The sequence below is a fragment of the Festucalex cinctus genome, chromosome 3 (genome assembly GCF_051991245.1).
Source record: "Festucalex cinctus isolate MCC-2025b chromosome 3, RoL_Fcin_1.0, whole genome shotgun sequence".
In the NCBI taxonomy this organism is placed as follows: Eukaryota; Metazoa; Chordata; class Actinopteri; order Syngnathiformes; family Syngnathidae; genus Festucalex; species Festucalex cinctus.
The window spans coordinates 10262362-10270236 of record NC_135413.1 but is presented as its reverse complement, the minus strand read 5'-3'; positions in this window follow the sequence as shown (position 1 = coordinate 10270236).

Below are 7875 nucleotides of genomic sequence, written 5' to 3'. Positions count from 1 at the left end.
TAAGTGCTCTACAGTCATTGTTGACCAAAGGACACGCCTCCTCCGCTCCAGTGTGCACGAAAACACGTAATCGTTCCAAAAAACTCTACGCTCGCGAAGGAAGTGTTCCAGATCGTCTTTTCGGTTTTGGTGTGAATGCAGCATTAAATAATTGCCAATAATTATCAGTGGATTTCTTTATTATCTGTTTGACGTCCAATTGGTCTATAATTGCCGATAATTATCGTGCATCCCTATTTAAAATAGAACATATTATACGGATTTGGGAGGAAATGAGTTAATGAATCAGTCACTTAATTTAATAACAATTTACGCTACAGATGTCACAAATCCTTGTCAATTGGAGGCCTGTGTAGTAGACTGGTGCGAGTCAATACCCAAAGTCATGATATGGTAAGATTAAATACATTTTGCTTGCTTGCTCTTCATTTTTTTTTTTTTTTTTTTTTTTAATAATTTTAATTTTTTTTAAATTTTTTAATTTGCTCTTCAAATGCAGCCTATTGTTTGTTGTGAAATTGGCTTGTTTCACACACATATCTACTGTATTTTTTCTTCCTGAAGTAAAACAACATTAGGTTAGCCCATCAATTTCTGTTAATTATTTAATTAATTATTGATTGATTGAATTATTTTTTTTATTTTATTAACTGTTCTCATTGCTGCTGGACATGTAAATTTCCCAGAGGGAGCCATCCCAAAGGGATCAATAAAGTAAATTCTAAGTCTAAGTCTCAGTGTGTGCCAAAAAATCGACTAATAAAAGAATCGAGATTCTCATTTATTAATCGAATCGATATTTAATATCCAAAAATCGATTTTATTTAAATTAGAAATTAAGCAGAAGGGGAAAAGGCAGTTGTAGCCCACATGCTGTTTTGTGAAAAAAGGCACTTACAATACAAAATTAATAAATGTTTAAACAAAAACAAAAAAAACAACAACAACAAAAAAACACTTTAATGTCTATTTGTCATTTAGTCTTGCAAAGCAGACTGGAGTAGATCATGACAATGTTGTGCATATCTGTAAATTGAAGCAGAAGTCATTTGTCAATCAAATAATTTTGAATCGAAAATTGATTCTGAATGGAATAGTAGACCCAAAAATCGTAATCGAATTGAATCGTGAGACAGTCAAAGATTCCCAGCCCTATTAAGGAGCATGCTTTAGAATGGCTACAGTAGGTTCTCAAAAATAAAGACATCTAATTTGAATATCGACCAATCAAAGTTCTTGTCCCACCTGCGTCATTTGCATGACGTCCACTAGTGAACGTGTTGGCGTTTGAGTCGCATTAGAGACGTCTATGGTCTATTGTTGCATTTTGCATGTTGACGTGTAAGGGCCGAGTGTCCACTGGTATCACCAGTTGCGCTTTTTCTTACCATAGTGGTTCACTTGTAAGGTTTAAAATCGATTACTATAGTTAACTAGTAAGGCATAAAATGTCTACAAGTTACACTAGTTGGGATCTTCTCAACCTTAGTAGCTGACTAGTGAGGTACAAAATGTGATCTAGTCTAGTGAACTAGTAAATGCAAATACATCTACTTGTGGCACTAGTTGGGCTCGTTTTGACCTCACGTGTTAACTAGTGAATCACTTTGTTTCTCTTGCAAGCTAGTTATATCCAGACTGAGTCACTAGTTAACGAGTGACACTGATGTTTATTTAACTAGTGGAAGGCATTTTCTTTCACAAGTAAGACCAAGAAATGAACTTGTACAAGATTTGACAGAACAAGTTTGACATTTTTCCTACATGTTGGGCGTGTCTTTCAACTAGTCGACCCTTATGTAGCACTGGTAAGCAACTGTGCACAACTCGTATAACAAATATCTAACATATAGTGATTTTTGTTGCACTTGATATTTCTAGTATAATAGGTGTCATTTACAACATACTAGTTTAACAAAAATACTTACTAGTTGACATGTGCACACAACTAGTGTAACTGACAAACATGTAAACTATTGAAATGTAATTATTTTCACAGGTTACCTAGTTGTGTGCACATCCCACCGAGTGAGCAATTCTGTGAAACTTGCACAGTCAAAGTCTGTCCAAGTTCAGTCTTGAGACTGACACGTGAGACAAAATACCTTCTACTAGTAAACTAGTCATATGAAAATCTGTCACTAAATTACTAGTTACTCAATCTGTAACCAGATAGTTTACTTGTAAGAAAACATGTGTTTCACTATTTAACAAGTGGCATCACAATGAGCCCAACTTGTGTAACTAGTGGATATCTCTGCATTTGCTAGTTAACTTAGTGAACATTTTTTAGCCTCATTAGTTAGCTTGTAATGTCCAAATAGATGCAAGCAGTTGTGTAGTCTGGGTTTCTGTATTCACTAGTTAACATGTAACTGTAATAGGCATCCACTTGTTAACGAGCTCCAATTCCTTAGGACAACTTGTAAACTAGTGTAAAACATGCAATTAAAGGGGGTGGGATAATGACAAAAATCTGAATCTTGATTGGTGTATTTTAACTGCAGAGCCTATAGAAATCCTGGATGTACATCTGCCCCACCTCCTCATTAATTTATTATTTTTTTTTTTTGGTGTAACTAGTTGACTAGTTCTACTAGTGAACATTTTGGACCTCACTAGTTGAACTAGTTCAGTCAAAATGTCTTACTAGTGTAACTAGAGGATATTTGTGGCGTCACTAGTTAACTAGTAAAACATTTGTGTGTCACTAGTTCAACATGTAGACTTCAAGAGCCTTTCACTAGTTAACTTGTAAGTATTGTGTTTTTCACTAGTTAACTAGTGGGTGTTTCAGCTCTCACAACCTAACTAGTGCAAGGAAATCATAGGGCACATGTCACTAATGAGAAGAATTCACGTTTGACTAATTAACATGTTGCTGAAAATGAATGACTAGTCAGAGTTTCTGTGCAACTAGTGCAAAGTGTGGCTAATAGTCCAACTAGTACTGACAAAGACTGAACTATGAGAAACACTATACTGTCTGATATCAAGGATATGGAATAAATGCTCCTGATCTTCGTGCCATGCACCTCCCTCCCACTCTTCAAAACTAAACTTAAAACCTACTATTCGACCCATCTATAACTAAACCTTTTGCATCACACGCGCACTTCATCATTTATCTATTTTTCCCCTTGTTTTATTGATTTTATTTGGTTTTGTGTTTTTTTCACGTTTTGTACAGCAACCTTGAGTGTCCCGAATGGTGCTTCAAATAAAATGTATTATTATTATTATTATTATTATTATTATTATTATTATTATTAATAATATTATTATTATTAATTATAATCTGAAGTTGCTCCTATATTTAATTATTGGGTCATTCAATTTAGTAAGAGAATTACTAATCCACTCAGAAACACAGATGATTCAAATGGGATGGCATTTCTACACATTTATTTAGTAAATCTCACACATACCTGCAGTATTAATCAGCCTTACCCAATTATCAATCGGAAATGAAATACAGTACAGAGAATAAGATGAGAAGAAAGCATGCCGCAACCAAATGAAACTAAAATAAAAAAAAAGTGAATGGGACAAAAATGTAAGCGTTTGACTTAGTTGTGCAACCTTTTGTTTGGATGGGAAAAATTGTGCCAGTGATATGTTATCAGATCATCAAAGCGCAATTTACGGGTTGATTCAGATGTGTCATCAGTTGAAGACAAAAAACACAAACTGTAATCCACAATTGCGAATTGAATTAGGCAGACGGGGGTTCCCCCGGTGGCGTGAGCGGCAGTTGGTGCGGGGGGCGCACGGCTGGAATGCCGCGGCGGGCTCTCGCATGGTTGAGACCAGTTTCGTGTCCACGGCTGGGTGACACGTCGCTGAAGGAGCTGTGTTGCTCACCAGGATTCGACGAGGAGCCGGTGTGAAGTGTACGTCGCAAAAAAGCAGAGAGCGAGCAATAATTGCTATATTTGTTATTGGCATATTATCAATAATTATGTACTTGTATGTACTATTGCTGTACTTAAGTACAGCAATATTTGCAAGAGATTTTTACCATTTTGACCAAATAAAGTAAAGTGTGTTTTCATAATTAATGCCAGCAGGGGGAGTAGAAGCATAACAAATACACTACAGCAGAGTTCACCAATGGGCTCTTTGCACAAATCCACTACTTCCTGATCTCAACACCACTCCTTCATTTCCTGTCTTTCATGAGTGGACAAACTGATTAGTCCAGGTGTGTCTGGCCAATGTCGTTGTAGTTACTGAGATCAGGCACACCTGGATTAATCAGATTGTCCACTCATGAAAGACAGAAAATGAAGGAGTGGTGTTTTTGTTTTGTTTTTTGTTTTTTGTTTTAAATTATTTCTTCACACTTTCAAATACAAAACAATGAATACAAAGCTCAACAAAACAAAAACAAATTCACTTTCCAGGGGTTATACAAGAGTCGACAATAATACATAAATGTTTTCATATTGCTCAGACTTGATACAATGAAGGGATTGTAAATACAACTCAAATTCTATCAGAAAAACAGCAAAGATGGGAGGCGATTTAAGAAGTCTTCGTTTGTGAATAAAGAATTTGGCAAAACATAAAATTAAATTATAGCACAGTTCTTTGTTTTTGTCTCCAAGAAAAGTTCCAAATGTTACAATGTCTCTTGTTATAAGTCGATCTCAAAAATGTCTACGAGTCCAGTCTTGCACACGGTCCCAAAATACTTGCGTTTTAGCACATTCAAAAAATATGTGGTCTATAGTCTCGACACCATTCTCACAGAAAGCACATGCATTATCATCTATTTTAAATAGTTTTTTGAGTAAATCTGTAGCAGGATAAACAGCATTCAAAATTTTAAAGTGTGTCTCTTTCACTTTCGGTGGAATAGGGAGTTTCAAATAAAGTGATCTTAGCTTTGTAATGTCTGATTTATCATATTTATTTCCAATGTTATTATTGTTGCTTTTACCAGGGAAAAGAGTACTAGTAAGACACTGTCTAATGAACTTGTCTGTGTATTTTCTGTCAGTGAGAGAAATCCCTTGAATATTAATGGTACCCAATTGTGGGTTGACACATTGATGCTCAAGTATATTTTTTGTCAGAAAAACAATTTCCTTAGGCAGCGCTTTCACCACACATTCAAATTCAATTCTAGGAGGATAGAAACTATATCTACCACAACATTGCTCATAGCTCAGCATAGTACCGTCCATCAGTGTTCATCAAATGTACAATAGACCATATATTCTTATTCATCCAATCTTCATAAAACAGGAGTGGTGTTGAGATCAGGAAGTAGTGGATTTGTGCAAAGAGCCCATTCCGATCCTCGAGGTCCGGAGTCCTGCAGGTTTTAAATGTTTCCGCCTACCAACACACCTGATCCTAAAGATCAGGATCGTTATCAGGCATTCTGATGAGCTGATTATAGGAGTCAGGTGGAAACATCTAAAACCTGTCGGACTCGGGACCTCGAGGACCAGAATTGGTGAACCTGGCCTGGACGACAGGCAAAACTCACAGAGAACATGAGACTAAACTATGTTTGCCTAAAAAAACAAACAAACAAACAAACAAACAAAAAACAACAACAACACAACAACAAACATTCCATAATAAAAACAAAACAAAACAAAACAAAAAACAGTCATAGTTATGGAAATGAAGTGTTGCCTAATACGGTTAAACACTGTTCGAGTATATAACAGCAATTAAAAAAACAAACAAAAAAAAAACAAAAAAAACAGTAGTTCTTTCACGGAAAGAATGACAGCTCCTCCTTAATTAAGTAACAAAAATAGGCATTTTTTTAAAACGTGATTAAAGGTTAGAATGTAAAAATATTTTTTTGCAAAGCCAATTTCACTTCCTGTTCACTGAATAGAAGCTTCATTTTCTGTTCAGTATATAGCCTATAAACCTTTTCACTTCCCTTGCTCATATGTTTCTATGATTGATGGACAATTGTTGGCTTCTTCTCAGCACTCACCTTCTTATGACCCGTGATGAAAAAAAAAAAAATGCAAGCACAAATCAACATATGTGTACTTTCACTGCATCGTAACCAATTTGTACTGCATAGTGTTACTATGTGGAGTTCGCTATGGCTGAAGCTGAAGTAAAATATTTTGCTTGCAACACAAAGTAAGTAATCCAGACAGTGGTAACTTATTATGACTCAATTTGTTTTGTTTTGAAGATATCTATTTAATTTCTAAATATTGTATTCACATTGCCAAATTATTTTTTCTGTCCATTCTATCTGTATATCAACCTATCGATCTGCAAAGTATCTAGCTAGCATGTACGTACAGTCGTACACATGTATCATCCATGTAAATATTTCTATATATGTACTGTATCTACGCATATATCATCTATCAATATATCTCTATCTATAATTCACTCTATTTATGGCCCATGTGATTGGATCCAAACATTGTATTGAGGCACACTCATCTACATCCGCCGTTGATATTATTAACGTCCCCCCGAAGGAGGCCATAGCCGAGGTGATGAGATGAGATGAAATGAGACGATACACTTTATTGATCCCCAAGGGGGAAATACATCTGTCAGAGGCGGGAGGCAACAAAAATGAAATGAAGCAGACACATCGTTGGGGCATAGCCAAAATAAAACAGGAAAGGGCTGCCTGCACAAACCGAGAGGCCACATGAAAAGTTACAACATTAGGTACACCTGCATAATCGGATGACATTATGATATCAGTATACGAGGGCTGTATAATTTTATTTATAAAGACATATAAGTTACACTGTCATTAATTTAATAGGGTATTTATTATTTATTGTTTTTTTTAATAATGCACTATTACCCAATTTAGCTCCATGAGGCAAAATATTTAAAACAAACAACAAATAGACACATGAGAATAATACGTCAATCATAACGAAGCATACACAGCTCTCATATTGAATTGTGTCTGTATAATTAATGAAATGCCCGGTGAATGTATTATTCTTATGCGCATTTGAATGAAAGAAGGCAAAACAAAAAACAAAAACAAAAAAAACACGACCACAACCAACACATACCTATAAAATGTGACCATTCCACCCATAAATCCCATGTCAAAGAAAAAAAAGTAGTATATATATATATATATATATATATATATATATATATATATATATATATATATATATTTATATATTTATATATTTATATATTTATATATACCCCATAGACCCCTTCAAAGTTTGTAAACAATGTGATGCAATTTAAAGGGCGGGGCTTAAGCTGGAGGCAAAAACACCTCAGTGGTGTGTGGTTCTTACACCGGTCAGCATATTTTCACAGAAAGTTCACATCGGAAAGGATGCGGAAAACGGCCATTTGAGTTAATATGTGAGTAAACTGACGCCCCACGACCGCGAATGTTACTTTAAAAAGTTAACTCTGACTGATGGGACGATATTTACTGACACCTACGGACTCACACACTGGATAGATGATTTAACGGGACTAGCTACCGTGCAATGGCCGGACAATTGAATTTACCTTATAGAAAAACTGAGCGTTTATACTAAAGATAAACTGAAGGCCTATAAAAAAATTCCATGTCTACAACTACGTCTTGAATGGACATGTTCAAAATTTCGAATATAACAACTTGAGCGAGGAATTTTGAGTCGTGCGGTCGCAAGTGCTGCCAAGTCAACGACAGGGACAGAAGACGAGGATACAAAAATTTGACAAGTTATCGGAACCATTGTGGGGGCTTTCGCCTCGACAAAACTGAAACATACAGCTAACGTTTGGTTAGCTAGCGGTTAGCATTCGCGCATGTAGCATGTAAACACAGAGTTTTTGTAAGTCCGCGCATGTAAAAAGAATCCCACAAATAATGACTAACTTAAGTAATTTCAATCA